The 23,621-nt window shown below is 45.0% G+C and overlaps 1 protein-coding gene across 1 annotated transcript in view; it reads left to right on the top strand.

The window, feature by feature from the left end:
- The window catches only part of PHC2 (polyhomeotic homolog 2), a 119,141-nt gene that overhangs the window by 45,919 nt on the left and 49,601 nt on the right, over positions 1 to 23,621 (top strand). The gene's annotated exons all lie outside the window — the stretch shown is intronic.

Below are 23,621 nucleotides of genomic sequence, written 5' to 3'. Positions count from 1 at the left end.
AAGCCTGGCTTACTCCCCCAGGGGAGAGACCTGGACTCTGTCTCCTGAGTTCACCTTTTATGACCCCAGTTTTAGATCTATGAACCAGCCCCTGAGCCTTATAGAAAGCTGGTATCTGTGACTCCTGACAATGTTTTATATCAAATACTCAATCCTTCTTGGGAAAACAACAAAGATCTGTTTAAGGAGGTCTTCTGAGAGATGTAGCTTCACTCATTGTTCAACCCTTTGAATGAGGATTTGCCAGTGGGCTTCCCCAGTGGCTCAGATGGTAAAGAATCTGCCTGTAATTCAAGAGACCCAGGTTTGATCCCTGGTTTGGGAAGATCCCCTGGAGAAGGGAATGGCAACCCACTCATGTATGCTTGCCTGGAGAATTCCATGGACAGAGGAGCCTGGAGGGCTATACAGTCATGAGGTCGCAAAGAGTCGGGCACGACTGAAGCGACTTAGCACAGACGCACCAGGAAGAATGCAGTTGTGAACAATGGGCTTTCCCACGTGAGACAGGCCAACATGGGCATAGATCAGGCTGTTTAAAAAATTTTTATTGGAGTATGAGTGCTTAATAATGTTGTGTTAGCTTCTGCTAAACAATGAAGTGAATCAGCTATATGTATACATATCTCCCCTCCCTCTTGAGTCTCCCTCCCACCCCCCATCCCACCCTAGAGGGTCAGCAAACACCAAGCTGAGCTCCCTGTGCTATACAGCAGGTTCCCACTAGCTCTCTATTTTAACACAGTAGTTTATATATGTCAGTCCTGCTCTCCCAATCCAGCTTACCCTTCCCTTCCCCCACTGCGTCCACATGTCTGCTCTCTATGTCTGCGTCTGTCTTCCAGGCCTGCAAACAGGCTCATCTGTAAAATCTTTCTAGATACCATACATAGGCATTCATATACTATATTTATTTTTCTCTTTCTGACTTACTTCACCTGAGAAAACCATAATTCAAAGAGACACATGTATCCTAGTGTTCACTGCAGCAGTTTTTACAATAGCCAGGACATAGCAGCAGCCTAAATGTCTGCCAACAGATGAATGGATAAAGAAGATATGGTACATAGATGAGGCTCTTAAATCAGCCTAGAACCACAAGGTTTTAGCTTCTTTCTGAACAGAGGACTGTGGAGGCTCCTCCATCACGTCCTGCTCAGACAACTACTGAGAATGCAGCCTTCTTGCCTTCCTGGGAAAGTAGGTTTCCAGAGTATCAGAGGTTGTGCTGTGCTCCGGTTATCAGTACAGAGATTCAGGGTAAAGGAAGGCTGCTAATGAGCCCCTTTGCAACTTTTTTGGCCTCCATGAGTGTCTTTCTGTGCAACCCTCATGTTCTGTTAGGAGGTGCAGGGCAGAGGGGGTAAAGAAAAGCAATCAGATGGCCTGCTATCTGAGGCATGTGACTGGCTTCAGTCACCCCCCCTTTTGGCTTGGTTTTATTCTGTAATGTGTCCCCTGAGAAGACAGACTAAGCAGCCTGGGTTACCCTGCAATTTCTCCAAACTATTTGCATGAAATACTGCAGGCAAAAAGCCCAGCCCCTGATTGGCTGTTGCTAGGTAACGACATAATCATCAGGAAATTAGGCTCTATTCCCCCCCCCACCGCCCCAGCCCGGAGTATGTGTGTGATTGCAGCATTGTGCAGGAAGAGAGAGGGAGTGAAACAAAGAGAGATAAAGGGGATGGTCTTGAAGGCGGGGACACCACAGCCACACACCTGCATCCCACGGTAGGACAATCTGCTTCGGGTTGGGCTTTTACTCAGTCAAGCCAGTATCGGTACATTTTCCTTTCTTAAGAGAATGACAAAGCTAGCACGTCCTGCAGATAGCAGGAACAGAAGCTAGGGAAGCAACTCTGACATTTGAAGTGATTTTTAGAAGCAGGAGATAGTGCTTAATATATGAGAATGAGTCCAGGTGATGATGAACAAATGAATGTGTCTGGAGAGTGTGTGCAGGCAGATAAGCATCCATTCACGTGGCTGCAGGATGCCTGGAAGGAACAGAGAATGTGCTCGTGAATGAGGTGTGAAACAGGAAAACCAAGCATGCTTTCCAGTGTGTTAAGGAAGCCCCATAAACTGAAGTTTGGGATCGTGTCTGTGATGACCCTACCAGTGTTTAGGCATGTGGTCTTATTGTTATTGAGCCAGGCAATGCTCAGCCTACCCTTCTGCCTAGTTGGAATTGGCTGATGAATGAAGAGTAATGTGAAGAGAATATTTGTGTGTGAGTGTGTGTGCATGTGCACAGGCACTCAAGTGTGCCTGTGCACACACATGCACGCATTTTGGAGCACCTAGATCATTTTCAAGATCACTTCCTTGAATAAGAGCATAGCAAGCCCTGACAGGTGTACAGCTACACCTGGACATTTCCACCGGGTAATGAGTTGCCATGGAGACTACGAACACTTTCCTTTCCCTTCCTGCCAGTCCCAGATGGCTTTCCCACCTCTAACCTCCCTTATCTTGTCCTCTTTTTGAGTTCCCTAGCAATGACCCTGCCCTTACACCAGACTCTCCACTGGAGTACTGCACACTTCGTTGGCTGCTACAAACCCCAGCAAACTAATTGCTTTTTGCTATTCATGTCTGCCAGATTAATGATTCCTCCTGTGTCTGGTTGCCCACAGCCTCCTCTCAGATTCCTCTGTGAACTCCCTCTGGCTTGTCTTTCCCTTCTTTACCTGCCTCCTCAGCTCAGTCTCTCTGAATTCCACATCTGAATTTTTAGAAGTCATTTAAATCCCAAAATAAAGGCACTGTCTTTTTTTTTTTTTTTTTGGCCTGATCAATGGAGGTAGTCCCCAGCTCAATGCAGTGGGGACAGTTTGGTAACAGTGATAAAAATATACAAATGTATCAGGAGTAAGACAGAATGCATGCCAATAACCAAGAATCAGAAGGGAATGCCCTCCCAAGCACACAGCTGCCAGCAGTGAGCAGCTGCTCCCAGTAGATGAGCCTAACAAGGTTCAAAGCCCCTGCCTCAGAGGAAGAAGTCATCAACTTCAGTTCAGTTCAGTCGCTCAGTCGTGTCGACTCTTTGCGACCTCATGGACCGCAGCACACCAGGGTTCCCTGTCCATCACCAACTCCCAGAGCTTGCTCAAATTCATGTCCATTGAGTTGGTGAACTGTTTCATCCTCTATCATCCCCTTCTCCTGCCTTCAGTCTTTCCCAGCATCAGGGTCTTTTCCAACAAGTCAGTTCTTTGCTTCAGGTGGCCAAGGTATTGGAGTTTCAGCTTCAGCATCAGTCCTTTCAATGAATATTCAGCACTGATTTCCTCTAGGATTGACTGGTTGGATCTCCTTGCTGTCCAAGGGACTCTCAAGAGTCTTCTCCAACACCACAGATCAAAAACATCAGTTCTTTGGTGCTCAGCTTTCTTTATGGTCCAGCTCTCACATCCATACATGACTACTGGAAAAACCATAGCCTTGACTAGATGGACCCTTGTTGGCAAAGTAATGTCTCTGCTTTTTAATATACTGTCTTAAGTTTGTCATAGCTTTTCTTCCAAGGAGCAAGTGTCTTTTAATTTCATGGCTGCAGTCACCATCTGCAGTGATTTGGGGGCCCAAGAAAGTAAAATCTCTCTCTGTTTCCATTGTTCCCCCATCTATTTACCATGAAGTGATGGGACTGGATGCCATGATCTTAGTTTTCTGAATGTTGAGTTTTAAGCCAGCTTTTTCATGCTCCTCTTTCATTTTCATCAAGAGACTCTTTAATTCCTGTTTGCTTTCTGGCATAATGGTGGTGCCATCTGCATCTGAGGTTATTGATATTCACCCAGCAATCTTGATTTCAGCTTGTGCTTCATCCATTCCAGCATTTTGCATGATGTACTCTGCATAGAAGTTAAATAAGCAGGGTGATAATATACAGCCTTGACATACTCCTTTCCCAATTTGGAAGCAGTCCACTGTTTCATGTCCAGTTCTAACTGTTGCTTCTTGACCTGCATACAGATTTCTCAGGTGGCAGGTCAGGTGGTCTGGTATTCCCATCTCTTGAAGAATTTTCCACAGTTTATTGTGAGCCACACAGTCAAAGGCTTTGGTGTAGTCAATAAAGCAGAAGTAGATGTTTTCCTGGAACTCTCTTCCTTTTTCTATGATCCAGTGGATGTTGGCAATTTGATCTCTGGTTCTTCTGCCTTTTCTAAATCCAGCTTGAACATCTGAAAGTCCTCAGTTCACATACTGTTAAAGCCTTGCTTGAAGAATTTTGAGCATTACTTTGCTAGCGTGTGAGATGAGTGCAATTGAGCAGTAAGTTTGAACATTCTTTGGCATGGCCTTTCTTTGGAATTGGAATGAAAACTGATCTTTTCCAGTCCTGTGGCCACTGCTGAGTTTTCCAAATTTGCTGGCACATTGAGTACAGCACTTTCACTGCATCATCTTTTAGGATTTGAAATAGCTCAACTGAAATTCCATCACCTCTGCTAGGTTTATAGTAATGCTTCCTACAGCCTGCTTAACTTCACACTCCAGGATGTCTGGCTCTAGGTGAGTGATCACACCATCATGGTTACCTGGGTCATGAAGATCTTTTTTGCATAGTTCTTCTGTGTATTCATGCCGCCTCTTAATATCTTCTGTTTCTGTTAGATCCATCCCATTTCTGTCCTTTATTATGCCCATTTTTGCATGAAATGTTCCCTTGGTATCTCTAATTTTCCTGAATAGATCTCTAGTCTTCCCCATTCTGTTGTTTTCCTCTATTTCTTTGCATTGATCACTGAGGAAGGCTTTCTTGTCTCTCCTTGCTATTCTTTGGAACTCTGCATTCAGGTGGGTATATCTTTCCTTTTCTCCTTTGCTTTTCATGTCTCTTCTCAGCTATTTGTAAGGCCTCCTCAGACAGCCATTTTACCTTTTTGCATTTCTTTTTCTTGGGGATGTTCTTGATCACTGCGTCCTGTACAGTGTCACAAACCTCTGTCCATACTTCTTCAGGCACTCTATTAGACTAATCCCTTGAATCTATTTGTCCCTTCCACTGTATAATCATAAGGGATTTGATTTAGGTCATACCTGGATGATCTAGTGGTTTTCCCTACTTTCTTCAATTTAAGTTTGAATTTTGCAGTAAGAAGTTCATGATTTGAGCCACAGTCAGCTCCCAGTCTTGTTTTTGCTGACTGTATAGAGGTTCTCCATCTTTGGCTGCAAAGAATATAATCAATCTGATTTCAGTATTGACCATCTGGTGATATCCATGTGTAGAATTGTCTCTTGTGTTGTTGGAAGAGGGTGTTTGCTTTGACCAGTGCATTCTCTTGGCAAAACTCTATTAGCCTTTGCCCTGCTTCATTTTGTACTCCAAGGCCAAACTTGTCTGTAAATCCAGATATCTCTTGACGGCCTACTTTTGCATTCCATTCCCCATGATGGAAACATCTTTTTTGGGTGTTAGTTCTAGAAGATCTTGTAGGTCATCGTAGAACCAGTCAGCTTCAGCTTCTTGGGCATTAGTGGTTGGGGCATAGACTTGGATTACTGTGATATTGAATGGTTTGCCTTGGAAACGAACAGAGATCATCTGCCCCGCACCACACTCGTGCCCTTTTGTGCATGTACTCAGAAAGGGGCATGTACCCAAGTACTGCATTTCACACTCTTTTGTTGTCTATGAGGGCTACTCCATTTCTTCTAAGGGATTTTTTCCCAAGGAGTGGCTATAATGGTCATCTAAATTGCGTTTGCCCATTCCCATCCATTTTAGTTCACTGATTCCTAAAATGTCAGTGTTCACTCTTGTCATCTCCTGTTTGACCTCTTCCAATTTACCTTAATTCATGGACCTAACATTCCAGGTTCCTACGCAATATTGCTCTTTACAGCATCGGACTTTACTTCCATCACCAGTCACATCCACAATTGGGCGTTGTTTTCACTTTGGCTCCATCTTTTTATTGTTTCTGGAGTTATTTCTCCACTCTTATCCCGTAGCATATTAGGCACCTACCGACCTGGGGAGTTCATCTTTCAGTGTTATCTTTTTGCCTTTTCGTACTGTTCATGGGGTTCTCAAGGCAAGAATACTGAAGTGGTTTGCCATTCCCTTCTTCAGTGGACCACATTCTGTCAGAACTCTCCACCATGACCCGTCTGTCTTGGGTGGCCCTACATGGCATGGTTCATAGTTTGATTGAGTTAGACAAGACTGTGGTCCACGTGATAAGTTGAGCCAACTTACAGTGGCTCAAAGCCCCTTTCTATGTACGTGCACTAAAGGGCACGAGCCTGGTACAGGGCAAAGCTTCCAAACCGGTATGTACAGATTTGAGAGATGATACGAAAGTGGTGCCTGGACCACCTGCATCAGAGATCGGTAGGTGGGACTGGCAGTCAGTTTTGACAAACTCCAGTGGATTTTCAGGTATGCCAAACTTTGGGAACCACTGTGAGCCTGAAAATTAGCATTTTTAATAAGTGCCCAAGTGATACTGACCGCTCCTTGAAAACCTCTGATCTAAGAATAGAGAACAGGGGACAGTGTGTAATGGGGATAATCTCCTTCCCCCTAGAACGCAACCTCCCCACTTCCAGAGTCCCAGTCAAACCCATCTTTGAAGGCCCACTCCGAGGGAAACGTCTAGCTAACTCGACAGTAGTTTATCACATTACACATTATTACATTTCAGGGATCAGCAGACTAGGAATGGTTGGGGAGGGAGATCAAATAAGTATGCAACAGAGACCAGATGTGGTCCTCAGAGTCTGAGCTGTTTACTGTCTGGCCCTTTACAGAAAATGTTTGCCAATCCCTCTTATATTTATTTATGTACTTTTCTTATTTCTCCTCATAAACTGCTAACTCCAAAGTCAATATCTGAATCATATTTGTGTTTCATTCAGTACCAAGCACATGATAGCTGTTCAGCAAACACGGAGAGGATGGATGTTGGTTGCGTGAGCCAGTTTTGTGTTTAACCAGTGTTCTGAGGTCCAAAAGAAATGATCAGCCTTTCTACTTAGCTACCTTTGTGGCTGCCATGTCCACGAAATAAGAACAGTAGTTTCTCATTTGAGTAGGTGATGAGAATCAAGAAGTTTACACTAATGGAATTTATTCTTTTTGTTAGTAACTTGAATGATGAAAACCAGTTAGGAGTTGTCCTGTTGCTTGAAAAACAAGACTAGCATTTTAGAATGTTCATAAATGGAAGTGTTAAAAATAAGCTAACAGCTTGAATTTTCACTTGGATTTCTGGTGTCCAGTAAAAGATTTTCATGGTTACACACTACCAGAGTTAAAAAGAGACCCTGGAGGGACTTCCCTGGTGGTCCAGTGGTTAAGATTTTGCCTTCCAAGGCAGGGAGTTTGGGTTTGGTCCTTGATCCCTGATTGAGGAGCTAAGATCCCACATGCCTTGTGGTCAAAAAAACCAAAACATAAAACAGAAACGATATTATGACAAATTCAATAAAGACTTTATAAAATGGTCCCCATTAAAAAAAAAAAAATCTTTGAAAAGAGAGAGAGAGACCCTAGAGGCAACACTGCGTGGATCACACAGTCCTGGCTCACCCTCTGCTTGAATGCATCCACCAACTGAAAAGTCATTTCTTCACAAAGTAGCCCATTCCACTTGTAACCACGCCAACGGTTAGGAAGCACTTTTTTTTCTGCTGAGTTGAAGTCCATCTCCTTACAGTTTCCACTCTGTAGTCCTATTCTAGCTATCACAATTAGCCACCGAAGTTTTTACAATTATGAGGGGGAAAGTAAGGTAAACGTACACTTGCCTGGAAAGAGTGGAAAGTTGAAGAGGATCTACCCGTATTAAGATAGTTTTCTTCTGCAAATGGTAGCAAGATGGTCTAAAAATACCAGAAGCTAAAAGCAGCAGGTATGCCAAAAGAGATAAAGCAAACATATGGGTATAAAATGGGATAGAACATAACATTCCAAATACAATGGAAAGCCAAAGGCTGGTGGTGACAGTAGATCCTAGGCTGACCACAGACATGCCGTGTGTTTCCGCTCGAGGGGAATGTTAAGAGCAATTAGAGGCTATTCTTTGGGACAAATGAGGGAAAGAGCTGGGCTGGGTGGGGACGGGTGTGGGAGTGGGGGAAACTCTGAATTGCTTTGTGATCCCAAAGCTCTGAACTGGCTGCCAGGACAAGTTGCTAGGGCAGACGCACAGCAAGAGAAAGCCTCTTAGGAACGGCTGAGTCCTTTAACTGGTGGGCTGGGCCAAAGCAGCGAGGGCCTAAGGAGGGAGAGGTTCCAAAGGAGGGAGCTGTTCCAAAGGAGATGGGAGGAGAGGGTGGGGGAAGGAGGCTCAATACCTGTTCACGGTTTAATGTTGGCTGAGTACTCATCCAGACACCTTGCGAACCGACCAGCCGATCACTGCATGAAAAGTAGCTCCAGGACCCATTTTTATTTTCATTTTTCTGTTCGTTTTTGTTAGAGTACAGTTGCTTTACAATGTTGTGTCAGTTTCTGCCATACAGCAAAGTGAATCAGTTATATGTACACATATATCCCCTCTTTCTTAGAGTTCCTTTCCATTTAGGTCACCAGAGAGCACTGAGTAGAGTTCCCTGTGCTATAAAGTAGGTTATAGCACTGTTATAACTTGCTAGTTATCTATTTTATGCATGTGAATTCACTCAGTCGTGTCTGACTCTTTGCGACCCTATGGACTGTAGCCCACCAGGCTCCTCCATCCATGGAATTTTCTAGGCAAGAGCACTGGAGTGGGTTGCCATTTCCTTTTCCAGGGGATCTTCCCAACCCAGGGATCGAACCCGGGTCTCCTGCATTGTGGGCAGACGCTTTACTGTCTGAGCCGCCAGGGAAGCCCATTTTATGCATAGTAGTGCATATTTGTCAATCCTAATCTCCCAGTTTGTCCCACCCCGTCCCTTGGTATCCGTACATTTCTTCTCTGCATCTGTGTCTCCATAATAGCAATGTTTATTGATCACTTACTCTTCTGCTTTTCTAAAGCACTGCTACCACTCAGAGCCTGGGGTCGTGTGGGGCACTTAATCTAAAACTGCTGCTGCTAAGTCACTTCAGTCGTGTCTGACTCTGTGCGACCCCATAGACGGCAGCCCACCAGAGTCCCCAAACTTCTGGTCTCTTACCTTCCACCTGTCTTCCCAGCACTCGTGTGCATGCGTGAACCTGCCCCTCTCACACATACACACACCATACATACCGTGGTTAAATCTACATAGTTATCACCTCTTCTAATTTCACCTGTAAGTATGATGGGATTTTTTTTTCCTTTCTTTCCCCCACCCTTTGCTTAGGAAGAAAATACCTTACATTTGAGAAAGGGGCTTTTAGGATGCTGGGGAAGAGTTTATAATCAAGCCTAGAATAGGAGTATGTTCAATAATTGTAAAGGGTTAAAAGCCCAAATTGTTGAGGGTCTTCCCTTCTCCACATTCAAGGAGCTCCCATATGACAGTTCAGACTTGAGTTCTGGATTCAGACTGTTCTGGTTTATGCCATTTCATAGCTGTGTGATCTTGGACAAGCCACTTGACTTCTCAGAACCCGCTTCCTCAGCAGGTTCCTCAGCAATGGTTGTTGTTGTTCAGTTGCCAAGTCATGTCCAACTCTTCACAACCCCATGGACTGTAGCACGCCAGGCTTCCCTGTCCCTCACCATCTCCAGGAGTTTGCCCAAGTTCATGTCCACTGAATCCATGATGCCATCCAATCATCTCATCCTCTGTTGCCCTCTTTCTCCCTCTGATTTTAATCTTTCCCAGCATCAGGGTCTTTTCCAATAGATCAGCTGTTTGCATCAGGTGACCAAACTATTGGAGCTTCAGCTTCAAAATCAGTCCTTCCAAAGAGTATTCAGGGTTGACTTCCTTTAAGATTGGCTTGTTTGATCTCATTGCTTTCCAAGGGACTCTCAAGAGTCTTCTCCAGCACCACAGATCAAAAGCATCAATTCTTTAGCACTCTGCCTTTTTTATGGTCTAGCTCTCACATCCATACATGACTACTGGAAAGACCATAGCTTTGACTATATGAACCTTTGTCAGCAAAGTGATGTCATTGCTTTTATTACCCTGCTTCCTCAGCAGTAATCAGTAATTACTACTCCAAAACAATGTCAGAAAGAGTAAGCGGGTGAGGAGGCTGATCATTATTAAATGCCTATTCTGTGCTGCAAACTGTACTTGCATTTTGTTATTCAATTTTCCCAATCAGTCTTAAAAATCTATATTGGTAGCACTGTTTACAAATGAGGAAACTGAGAGCCATGGACTTAAGTAACCTAAGGTTTCCCAGCTAGAGCAGAGGCAGGAATGGAAGCAGCCTTCTCTGAATACACCACTCTTCCTTTTTTCTTCTAAATCATGTTGCTCCCTGAGACTGTGCCCAGCACATAGTGGGCTTTCAGGAAAGGTAGGTGTTCTTCATCTCCCAAATGATTTTGTAAACAATGTGAACAGGACCAGACTTATATGTAAATAAGATAATTATCTGAAAATAGATACAGGAAAGGCTTACAAATGTTAGACACACCCTAATTCCAGGTGTGATTTCTGGGGTACACAGAGGCAAGCCTGGGGACAGTTACAGTTGACAGATTTGCTGTGGACTGACCCCCGGCTTGAGATAACACCTGTGAGACAGTCTATCAGATAGAAGGCCATAGGAGCCAAGTTAAATTGGTAAGAAATTCACTGGCCCAGAGAGACTTAGACTGGAGTGCACTTAAGTCACTCTGCCATTTGTATGTAGACTTGCAGCCCTGGTTTCAGACCCTGCACACGCCATTTGCAAGCTCCATGGCCTCATGTAACTCTTTAGACTGCTCTGAACCTCAATTTTCTTGTGGGAAGAATGAAGACATAATCCCTGTATCATACATAGGTTTATTGTGAGGAATAAATAAGATCATGCATTTCAGGCTCCTGTCACTAAGCAGGTACCCCCAGAATGGCGAGAATTATCAGTTACCAGAACCAGATCTAAGGCCACTGACCTCCTAGTGCATAAAAGGTCATTCACATACAGACCAGGAGTCTTCATGACGGGAGGTATCACTGCTACCCCACGCCATCTATCTCTCTATAATATCTCAAAGCCCCATTTTTTAAGCTCCTCATGGGGAATAGTAAAGGAAACTCTGAAGGAGGAAGGCTATACTCTTGGAGTAAGCTCTGGGGGGAGCATGTTCAAGTGGCAGTGCCCCAACATAGCCCCTGCTTTTTCAAGGGACTCCTGACCCTGGTGTTCATAATGTGAGCAAATGCCAAGAGTCAAGTGATAGCTACAGGGCCACTGGCAGATCCAAGGTATATCTAGTTTGGAGCGTAGGACGAGAAGAGGAAATAAGTCTGGTGAAGACTTTATAGAGGGTCGTCCTTGGTGGTCCAGTGGTTAAAAATCCACAGGTTCAATCCCTGGTTGGGGAATTAAGATCCCACATGCCTCAGAGGTACTGAGCCCACACACGGCAACTAGAGAGCCCATATTCTCTAAAGCCTGTGCTCCACAACAAGACAAGCTCTGCCCTTCACACACACACACACACACACACACACACTGCAACAAAGACTCAGCACAACCAGGAAAAAAAAAAACCACTTTATAGATAAATGTCCATGTCCTTGAACAATTACTTTGAAAGCCTGGCTATTTCCCCTAATCTCTGTCCTAGCTCAGTTATGCTTGTCAGAAAGTAGCAATAGTAGACAGTCTAGCCTACTGTGACTTAACCCAACATCAGGCCAGTTCAAGGCTGAGATGGGGTGGCAGAAAATGGAATGCTCTAGAAATGGGGAGGGGGATGTGAGCTTGGTGGAGAAACTTAGTATGGAGAGGTTTTTATAGAGGTCTTTTTATAGCCTTGGCTCCTGAGACTTCTATGTACAAATCCCAGGAATGCAGAATTCTGCGAAAACTACACAGGGGAAAACTGACTGAAACCATCAGATGAAGAGTTTACTTTATCCCCAGACATACAAAAGAAGAGTTTTCTAAGCTTGAGGTTATTGGTGGAAACTGAAGTATCTTTTTCTCATAAAAAAAGTCTTCTTTTACCCTATGATGGCTCAGTGGGTAAAGAATCCACCTGCAGTGCAGGAGACCCAGGAGATGCTGGTTCTATCCCTGGATTGGGAAGATCCTGTGGAGAAGGAAATGGCAACCCACTCCGGTATTCTTGCCTGAAAAATTCCATGGATAGAGGAACCTGGTGGGCTACAGTCCATGAGATTGCAGAGTTGGACACCACTTAGCAACTAAACAACAGCCTACTCTCTTTTGAGTCTGTGCCGTAATCTAGGAGGCTGTTCAAACAGCCCTGTGTCCCATAGTTGTCCTATAGTTCTGGGGATTATAAATCCAAAGTCAAGGTCTTAATCCAGGTCAGCAGGGCCATGCTCCCCCTGACAGGCTTCCTTGCCTCTTCCTGGCTTCTCATGACCCCAGGTATCCCCTGGTTTATGAAAACATTACTCCACTCTCTGCCCACATCTTCACATGGCTGCTCTCTCTTCTTGTGTGTCTGCCTCTTCACACTGCACTCTTTCATAAGGACACCAGTCATTGGATGAGGGGCCTACCCTATGCAGGTATGACCTCATGTTAACTTACTATATCTACTGTGCTTCCAAATTAGGCCTCTTTCTGACATGTCAGCATTAGAAATTGGGCATCTTTTTGAGGGTACACAGTTCAGCCCATAACAAGGAGTATTTAAAGTGGGAGAAAAAAGGACACAGATACAGTGTATGATGGCTGGCTGGGAAATTAAAGAGATGAATGTCCTAACATTGGGCACCAACTTAATGTAACAACTGGATTCAAGTTTGTCTGAACCAATAGAATAGCATCCATCTTCAAACCCTGGAGTTAAGACTGAAGAACCTTTAATAATGTCAATAATAATACTGCTACTGCTTAGACACTTCAGTCATATCCAACTCTGTGTGACCCCATAGACAGCAGCCCACCAGGCTCCCCCATCCCTGGGATTCTCCAGGCAAGAACACTGGAGTGGGTTGCCATTTCCTTCTCTAATGTCAATAGTAATAGCAATTAATAATAATCATGATAGCAGCAAATAACATTTATTAAGAGTTTACTAAGTGCCAGTTACATATCTAACGCTGTCTCTGTATTAACTCATCTAATACTCCAAACAACCCTACAAGGTGATATCGTTGCCCCAGTTTTACAGTTGAGGGGACTGAAGCCTGGATGTGGCAGGGGGAGGACTTCCCCACTTTCTTGGAGTCAAACTGAGAAGCTGAAGGTGGAGCCCAGGCAGGCTGGTTCGAGAGCACACATTCTTACTCACTATGGAGATCAACCATCTAAATCTTCTGCTCCTAAAGAGCCTTCTGGAAAATGCCCTTTTAAAAACAGGCACAAATGTAAACAGATAAAACAGACCAGACCATAGTTCTTTATAAAGAGACTTTTGAATGTGACTGTGACTGATGACAAAAACAACCTTTGGGTCTTCACTATTGACCACATTTAAAGTAATCATTCTCCAAATCCCAGGCTTGCCTCCTCACATTCATCACGTGCTTACTATTTGCTCATTGTGGCCTTCAGTGCTTTACAGATATCATTTATCCCACAGAACAAGTCTATGAGGGAAATGGGATCTCATTTCTCTGCTGAAGAAACTGAGGCCCAACAGATGATATAACTTGCTCAAGGACATGTGGCTAGTGTGTGTCCTGCTCAGAATTTGAACTCAGGTCTTTCTAACACCAGGGCCCATGCTGTCAGCCAGCCTGGTGCAGGCGCGCAGTCAGCCATGTGAGTCTGCACAAACCAGGGGCCCTGAAAACTACAGGGCACGTGCCAAACCCAGCCCACCTCCTTTTTCGTAACTAATATTTTATCAGAATATAGCCGCACTCTTCTTAGGGCTTGTCCGTGGCTGCTTTTGCACAGCAGAGCTGAGTGGTCACAGCAGAGCCTAAAATATTTGCTCTCAGGCTCATTTCAGAAGTGCCGGTCCTGCCACAGAAGATGTAGGCTCTATGCCTGCCCTGTCCTAAAGCAGTGGGACGAAGGCTGCCTCCATTCCCAAACACCCAGGGCCAACATAACGTGGTGTTAACTGCATGTTCCTTCCAAAGAGATCAAACCCTTTTCCCCCTTCATATTCTTCAGCCAACCAGCACCAGCTTGTTATAGAAACACTTGATAGAGTCTGCCGTCTATAAATTACAAATGAAAATGGGGTTTCAGAAAAAGTTTGCTCATTTAAATTTATAGGGTTCTGACCTTAACCAAGTAACTGAGGTTAACATCACCAGTAATAGACCTATCAATAACATGTCACCCTGGAGATGAGGTACTGGGAAGGACACAGCAGCACTTTGCTGAAAAAAGGCTAACCTCAATCTGCTGCTGCTGCTGCTGATTCTGCTGCTGCTGCTAAGTCGCTTCAGTCGTGTCCGACTCTGCGACCCCACCAGGCTCCCCTGTCCCGGGGATCCTCCAGGCAAGAACACTGGAGTGGGTTGCCATTTCCTTCTCCAGTGCATGAAAGTGAAAAGTGAAAGTGAAGTCGCTCAGTCATGCCTGACTCTTAGCGACCCCATGGACTGCAGCCCACCAGGCTCCTCCGCCCATGGGATTTTCCAGGCAAGAGTACTGGAGTGGGGTGCCATCGCCTTCTCCAAACCTCAATCTAATCATGAGGAAAAAAAAAAAAAAAACACCAAGTAAACTGAACTTGAAGGACAGTCTGGGGAATAATTGACCAGTTCTCATCAAAAAATGTCAGTGGCATGAAAGACCGGACAGGACTAAACTGTCGCAGGTCAGAGGCGACTGAAGAGGCGAGAAAATCAAATGCCATGTGGTATCTGGGGCCAGCGGTGCTAAGTCATGTCTGACTCTTGTGACCCCATGGGCTGAGCCCACCAGGCTCCTCTGTCCATAAGATTTTCCAAGCAAGAGTACTGGAGTGGGGTGCCCTTTCCTTCGCCAAGGGATCTTCCTGACCCAGGGAGTAAACCCGGGCCTCCTGCACTGCAGGCAGTTTCTTTACTGACTGAGCTACCAGGGAAGCCCATTCCAAGGACTAAAAGGAGGACCAAATATGGTCTGTAATTTGTTTAATAACAGGGTATCTATGTGACTTTCCTGGCTTTGATGATTATACTGTGGTTCATAAGAGTGTATGGGAGCTCTCGTCCCATCTCCCAACTTTCCTATAAATCTGAAATTATGTCCAAGTACAAAATAAAAGAGATGCATCCCATGGGCATGCTTAGTCATATCCGACCCTTTGTACCCCATGGACTCTTCTGTCCATGGAATTTTCCAAGTAAGAAAACCTCGTGGGTTGCCATTTCCTCCTCTAGGGAATCTTCCCAACCCAGGCATTGAAACTGCATCTCTCAGTGCGTTTCTTAAAAATACTTTTAAAAATATTTTTAAAATATTTTATTTGTTGGATTCTATTTCACAGTGAAATTGTTCTATTTTGATGGCTAGGACTACATAACCAGTTTTAAACTCTGATCCTTTATTTCCCCTTGTGGGCCTTCCTTTATGTACTTGGGTTTCTAGAGACACTAAAGGAGACAGCATGTAGAGGACTGGGGAGAGAGAAGAACTTTTTGCAGCAGTTTGAGCTAAATCCATCTGGGCTGTTTCCAGTGTATCAGTAACCTCAGACAGCTGCCAGAGGCATAATCACATTAGTGCAAATCAGGACACTTATGTTGATGCAGAAACTGTAGGGAGGTGCAAGGAGTTCTCCTTTTGGGCCCCTGAGTCTAGAGGGCTTGAACACTTTGTTAACACTGACTTATACCTGGATGGAGAGGCAGATTCGCAGCAAAGAGCACTGTCCCCTGCCTCTTCAGACTCCACGTCCCCACGCCAGCAGCCTCTGAGGGCCACTAGACTGCTCATCTCCCATCCGTCAGTCTCCGCTTCTATTAGGGAGAGCCGACCCAACTCCACCCCCAAGGCTTTAAGCTCCATTTGGAGAGCTCTGTTTTCAGTTTCTTCTCCTCTACTTCCCTGGAACCCCTGTCACAGCTGTAATCCGCAGCAAATGGATTTATTTCCTTGACCCTCGGGACAAAAGCCTAGTGTTCCCCAGACTTGGTGGCTCCTGGGAGGGCAGAACCATCAGTGTTTCTCCAGCTGCTGGTCTCAGGCCCTCTGGGCAGCGGGGACCTGTAATCAGATCACTATCGGAGCTGGTTACAGTCAGCATGTCATTCAAAGTGGTCCCTTACGGTGGGGAAGGGGAAATTGACTAAAGTACCAATCACAGCCTCCAGAGCACCAGTTCACACAAAACCGCACAGTGAGTTGGAACCCAGAGAGAAACAGACTACCAGTTTTAGACGTTAGCCATTAATCAGATCTGGCTGCGTTTGCAGTGGGAGTACACAGGGATGGGTGGCCTTGGGGGAGAAGTAAGGAACTAGTTAGGAGAAGGGAGGAATAAGGGTAGGAATTGAAAAGGAAATTGAATAGGGGTATGTGAAATGTTGAAAGCCAAGTTAAGTTTAAAGTGTTCAGATTTTCTCATGTGGGGCCCCAGGGTGGGGGTGTAAGGAGAATCCACTCATGCCTCCGTGGCTCCCACGAGCCTTCAGAAGCATCTGCTGCTTCCCACAGAGCAGGACTTCGGGGCAGAAGGCCCTGCAAGCTTGGCTTCAAAGAGTGGACTGTAGTCAAAAATGTCTAAAAGCTGCCAAATTGTTCTACGCTTACTAATGAATTCTGTTTCTTTCTAACCCTAGTTCCTTTCCAGTTCCTACTCCAGGAGACCAGTGAGAAAGTGACATATGGCAGGACCCTAGCTTCAGATTTCTCCTTAGGACAAACGCCAGTCCTCCAGTTGAGTAAATTCAACCACAGGTCCAGTAGGTTTGCCAGGGGTGGCTCCGTGACCATGCTTCTGGAGGACAGTCAGCGGAGCCCAGTCTCCTTAAGTGACTCACTTCCCCAAACGCTAGGCTTCGATTTTTGCATAGCGAAAACAAGGGGGATTATGGTAATGTTTGATTTCTTAAATTGATTGGTGAGTGCCCTTGTGTATTATCCTTTGTATATTATATACATGCGTGCTCAGTCCCTCAGCCATGTCTAACTCTCTGCAGCCCCATGAACTGTAGCCTGCTAGGCTCCTCTGTCCACGAGATTTCCCAGGCAGGACTACAGAGCGGGTTGCCATTTCCTACTCCAGGGGATCTTCCTAACCCAGGGATGAACTCCTGTCTCCTGCATTGGCAGGCAGATTCTTTACCACTAAGCCACCTGGGAAGCCCATATTATATGCAGAGAGAGGTTGTTTTGTAAGTATGCAATATTTAATAGACATTAATTAATAATTCAGGGTTAAATTCAGTGACCACAATTCTTTGCCCCCTCTGAAAATCTAGTTTGCTCCAGTATAGACTTTGGCCAGTGTCATTGAAATAATTGCTCAAGATGAGATCGTGAATGACATCTCAGAGGGTGCAGTGTGGGAAGAGCTCTGGCTTTGGAGTCAGACTGAGTTTTGCATCCTAGTTCTGTGATGACCTTAGATAAGTTACTTTGATAAATTCTTCATTGACAAAATTGGGATAATATCTATCCTGTAAGAAAGATCATGTATATTTATAAAGCATCTACTATAGAGATTGATACATAATAGGTGCTCAATAAATAATCAATATTTTAGTGCAGATACTAATAGAAGGTACTGAAATTAAAACACCAGTGTTATATGCTTGAAAGGAGTTGGTGAGAATTCTGCAGATGAGATAGAAATTTAACAAAGCTTTCCAGCAAGAAGTAGGATGGAGTGTGGTATGTTTCAAGCAATTTTGTTCAACAAAAATTTATGAAATAAAACACTAGGTATAAATGGGAAAACAGGATATAATTCTTGTTCCCCAGAAGTTCAGAGTCTAGTGAGAAAGACAGAGATATAAACAGTTTCATGTGACATGACATTACAAGAGCTAGGAGAGAGGTAAGCACAAAGTATCATGGAATAGCCAACCAACTGGACGGCTCTAAGGGAGAAATTAAAACCTAGTTTGAAGGAAGCAAGAGAAATGTTAGAGGAATCTGTGTTCAGTAAAATTTTCACAGAAGAGCCTCAGGTTGTTCTGATGATCTGAGGAGCTCGTTCAGTGACAAATGAAAGGTGGGCATTTCAGGGAGGAGGGAACAACATAAGTAAAAGCACGGAGGTCAGAAATAACTAGATGTCCAAAACTTCAAGTCTTTTGGAATCACGCAGTTCCCAATGACAGTGTGGTGTGGAAAATGAGGCCAGGGAGGCAGGCAGGGTCAGCTCATGGGTGTCCATATGCCACATTGAGAAACAGTGGGGAAAATGTGAGAGCCCAAGAACAGATAACTGAACAAATGGTGCAGGGACAACAGGAATATCAAAGAATGAAGTTGAGGGAAGCTGTTTGGTAGTTCCTCCAAAAGCTAAATATTGAACTCCCATCAGTTCAGTTCAGTCGCTCAGTCGTGTCCGACTCTTTGCGACCCCATGAACCGCAGCACACCAGGCCTCCCTGTCCATCTCCAACTGCCAGAGTCTACTCAAATCCATGTCCATTGAGTCAGTGATGCCATCCAACCATCTCATCCTCTGTCGTTAGGGTCCTTTCAAATGAGTCAGCTCTTTGCATGAGGTGGCCAAAGTATTGGAGCTTCAGCTTTAACATCAGTCCTTCCAATGAACACCCAGGACTGATCTCCAGGATGGACTGGTTGGATCTTCTTGCAGCCCAAGGGACTCTCAAGAGTCTTCTCCAGCACCACAGTTCAAAAGCATCAATTCTTCATGCTCAGCTTTCTTTATGGTCCAACTCTCATGTCCATACATGACCACTGGAAAAATCATAGCCTTGACTAGACGGACCTTTGTTGACAAAGTAATGTCTCTGCTTTTTAATATGCTGTCTTAAGGTCTAGCGATTCCACTCTTAAGTATATACCCAAGAAGAACTGAAAGCAGGGACTCAAACAGGTACTTGTACGCCCGTGTTCGTAGCAGTGTTATTCACAGTGGCCAAAATGTGGAAACAACCCAAGTGTGCATCAATGGATGAATTGATATACAAAATGTGATAGATACATACAATGGGACATTATTCAACCGTAAGAAGGGATGAAATTCTGATACCTGCCACAACACGCGTAGACCTTGAAAAGTGAAATGTGAAAGTGTTAGTCACTCGACCATGTCCCACTCTTTACGGCTCCATGGACTGCAGCCCACCAGGCTCCTCTGTCCCTGGGGATTCTCCAGGCACGAATCCTGAAATGGGTTGCCGTTCCATTCTCCAGTCTTTGGAAACATGCTAAATAAACTAGAACAAAAGGTCAAATATTACACGATTCCACTTATATGAGATATCTAGAAGAGACATTTATATAGAGAGAAAGTAGATTAGAATTCATCAGGGGCTGGACGTTCAGTTATTGCTAAATGATGACGGGTTTATGTTTGGGGTGGTGAAGATTCTGGAAATAGATAGTGGTTGCCCAAGGCCATGCAGCTAGTCACAGCAGAGCTGGCATTTCCAAAGCCAGGATCACCGGTCTCCTAAATCCATGCTCTGTCACCTTTAGCATGTCTCCTCTCCTGGGACAACGAGCACCAGAGAATGGGCAGAGGGAAAGGCTGGTGATCTGTTCACCTGCGGCAGTAACCACTCTGCATGCACGAAACCTAGGGAAACCCTCCCTCTCTTTCCCTCCACCACACTGCGCACATCACTTAACACACCACTCTTCTGAATGCCAGTACATGTGCTCTTATCACTCATTTGGAACTCAGATCAGGGTGGGCAACATTGTTTTTACTTTTAAATTTGTACTTTATGCCCAATCCCACCAACAAAAAAGGGAGTCAGGAGTTAAGGGACAGGCTTCCAAAGATTCATTAACCTCTACAATTGTAAGCACATTTTTTATATATCTGTGCATTTTTTTCTGGGCTACAGGGCTTAGGTGTCATCATTTCTGATAAGCCTCCAAAAGTTATGAATGTTGAAATGAGGGTCCATGTCTCTTTTCAGTTCCCAGTACTTAGCAAGCATACCTCACATGCTATAGATGCTCATCAGATGTTCAGGTTGTGGGAAAACTAGGAACGTGTTGATTGGGGAACATTCTAGAATGGTTGATGAGTGGAAGGCGGGACTGGGCAGCTTCCTGCTTTGAAAGCAGGGACACAGTGTAGGTTTGGGCAGCTCAAGTGTTACTTCTCCTTTGAAGTGATCCCTAGTCTGTATGGCAGAGTCTATTCTTCCCTCCTCTGTGCTCCGCAGGAGAGACTGCAAAGGAGCCAGAGAGAGAGTAACTGGAGAGACAGCGGTAGCCTTCAAAAGTGAGAGCTAGAACAGAGAGAAGCGGCCAGCAGAAAGGCAGGAAGAAGGAGTCTCCCTTCCTTTCCACGTGCCTGAGAATGAAAAAGAGGACGTGTCTGATCAGGCCTGGGGGAGAGAGAGAGCCAAGGCAGGGGGACCGCAAGAGAGAGAAGAGGGAGCTGGAGCCCGGGGAGTGAGCAGCGGGGAGAGGGTGTAGGAGAGAAAGCAGAGGGGAGGAGTAGGGAGGGAGCCCTCTGAGTAACGGGAGTAGCCAGTCGGGGTCCATGGGAGGAGGACAAGGGGGTGAGAGGGAGGGGGAATACTGCTTAAGAGGAGAGGTGAGTGTGAGCACATGGGGTGGGGGCGGGGAGGGCAGCTGTGAGCACGGGGCTGAGAAAGGATGGGGTTGAGGGGGTAGCAACAAGAATGGGAAAACCAGGGGCTGGGGCAAAAATCAACAAGACAGAAGAGTGCAGAAGCCAAGATTGAGGCAAAGCAGAGAGGAGGGAGAGGCTGCTTGGGAGCAGAAGGAATGGGCAGACGGCAAGAGAGTTCAGGAACCATACTGTGTCCCCATGTTGCTGAAGTCAGTCTCTTTCCCCCTCTCTCTTTCTCTCTCTTTCTCTCTCTCTCTTTGTCTCTCTTTCTCCCTCCTTCTCTTTCTCTTTCCTTCTCTCTCTTTCTCTTTCCTTCTCTCTCTTTCTCTTTCCCTCTCTCTCTTTCTCTTCCTCCCTCTCTCTTTCTCTTTCTCTCTCTTTCTCCTTCCCTCTCTCTCTCTCTCCCACATGGGGAGCAGCTGCTATCTTGCCTGTGCAGTTTTTCCATAAACAAATGCCCTGCTGTCTTTAGAATGTTGTCTTCTTTTATTTCTCATCAAGAATTCAGTGCACACTGTGCCCAAGATCTGCCCTGGCCACTGCAAAAACACAAGCCAAGGCCTGACCACTCAGGATGTAGACTGCCCCCTCCTTTATTTGCTGTGGCCTCTGCCTTGTTTCATTTTGTTTATGTCTAGAAGTATACTACTTCTGTTGAGATTTCCTAGGGTGGGACGCAAAGCAAGAACTGAAACCCAGTTCTGATCAACAGTTTGGAAAAGGGAGGTGGGCACTGAACTAAAGACTTTGACATTCTGTGGGATATTCCAAGTTTGAACATAACTCTCATTTACTGATTTGTTGCTTGGTAAGCCTCCTAATTCCAACAGAGACTCATCTCTACAACTAGGTTGTCAGTTTCTGCAAGATCAGAAGTATGCCTTCTGTCCCTTTTTATCGAGCCAACCCTTCCTTCCATGGAACATAAGGTAAATTTCAACTGAGCAGAGCACAGGAAATACTTGTTGGCTTTGCTGTTTCATCAGCCTGCACCACCATTATCATCATAAGCACTCTTAACAAGTGAGTGGCCAAAATGAGCCCTAGAGCTGCGTGTAGTTCAGGACAAAGAGAATTCATGGAGGGCAGCCTTGCCCTGTGGCTGTAAAAGCAGATGTAGAAATTAGGAGAGGGCCTTCCCTAGCAGTCCAGTGGTTAAGACTCCACATTTCCAGTGCAGGGGAGCGCATGTTCAATCCCTGATCTGGGAAACTGGATCTCACATGTTTTGTTTGTTTGTTTGAGTGTGGCAAAACCTTTACTGACAGCTCAAACCTCAGTAGACATCAGAAAATTCATACAGGAAAGAAATTATTTAAATGTGATATATGTGACAAAGTCTTCAGCCGAAATGCACACCAGGGTCTCACATGTTGTACAGCATGGCCAAGAAATTTTTTAAAAAGAATAAAATTAAATTTTAAAAAGCTAGGGGAAATCACTGCTTAAGGACCAGGTCATAAGTATTGTTTGCTTTGCCTTGGAAGCCATAGGCCTCTGAACTTCAACTTGTTGCCTTCCACTGGGAGTAACCAGGATTTCCTCACCTCCAACCTTCCTATCTTTGAGCCTTCACCCATACTTTTTGCAGCCCATGGTAAAACTTACCCAGTCTGAGAACAGCATTGTGAGGAATGCTGACAACTTCCAAACTAAGCGTGTTGGGAAGAAGATGGCAGGGCGTTATTAACGACTATTTTAGTTCTTTGCACTAAGGTTCTCAATATGTTATTATTTTCTTCATTTATTAAGTTGGCATAATCCTCAAGCAGAGAATTGAATTCTATGATAGAATGACCAAGAAGTGTGGTTTTTAGATATAGGGAGGAGTGGGTAGAAGGAAAGCTTATACACACACATATATATTAGGATTTTTAGGAATAGCATGAAAGAAGAAAAAGAGAGGAACTTGACCTGAGACCTGGGCATGAATTTCCCTGACTCCTTCCTTTTTCTCAGTTCTTCCCCACTCCCAATCACATTGCCTTGAAGGGATGCACAGCTTCCAGTTCTGAATCCCAAGCATACAATGGTCCCTGAAGGAATTTCTGGCACTTCTGTCCTTAGTGCCCAGGATAGAAGTTCCAGGAGACTCTGCCAGTTCCACCTTGGAAGAGGATCGATCTGTTGGAATTGGACAGTGGGAACCAGGCTGGGGACAGTTTTAATAAGCACAACAGCCAGTGAATAAGGATATGCTCGACTCCCCACTTAGCACTTTGTATCGTTAATATCCTCCCAGCAATCCACACAGTCTTGTGTCTGCCAGATTAAGAAAGAAGGTTAGAGAAGTGTGACTTGCCAAGGCTTCCCAGCTGGTAAGTGGCAGAGCCAGGACTCAAACCCAAGTCTCTCTGACTCCAAAGCCTGTGGTTTTCACCTCATTGCTCAACGTGGTGTCCTGCTCAGCATAGACCGGGGAGCACTCGCTGAGTACTTTGGGAAGGAAACAGACTCTAAACATACTCGAAGCTCTTCTGTCTTGGCAAACGAGACAACTGCTACAGTTTATTTTATTGCCTCTTTCTTTCATTCTGTTCTCTCTAGATTTTTTGATCCCATTTCTTTCAAGAACTGCCTGTGTAAATATAGACAAGTAATAATTTCTCTGATGTTCAGTTTCTCCACCCCACTGATGAAAAGGTTGCTGGTGCGAAGGATGCTCCCTAAGATCACATGGGCTCCCTAAGGAACCCCATCATAGGGGATCCTCCGTGGCTGTCTTTCATCTCCGCAAGCAGAATAACAGGTCACAGCGTTTAGATTCAGGCTGACCTGATTTCACGTCTCGCCTTGCAAGCCTTGTCCTGATGGCAGGGGTGGCTCAAGACCTCGCTTCAGAAGAGGTCCCACCACAGGCTGGGGGAGACAGATGCCTACTTGTGTGTTCTCTAGTTAGTTAAG

The sequence above is a fragment of the Oryx dammah genome, unplaced genomic scaffold (genome assembly GCF_014754425.2).
Source record: "Oryx dammah isolate SB20612 unplaced genomic scaffold, SCBI_Odam_1.1 HiC_scaffold_27, whole genome shotgun sequence".
In the NCBI taxonomy this organism is placed as follows: Eukaryota; Metazoa; Chordata; class Mammalia; order Artiodactyla; family Bovidae; genus Oryx; species Oryx dammah.
This window is presented reverse-complemented; position numbering and strand designations above follow the sequence as displayed.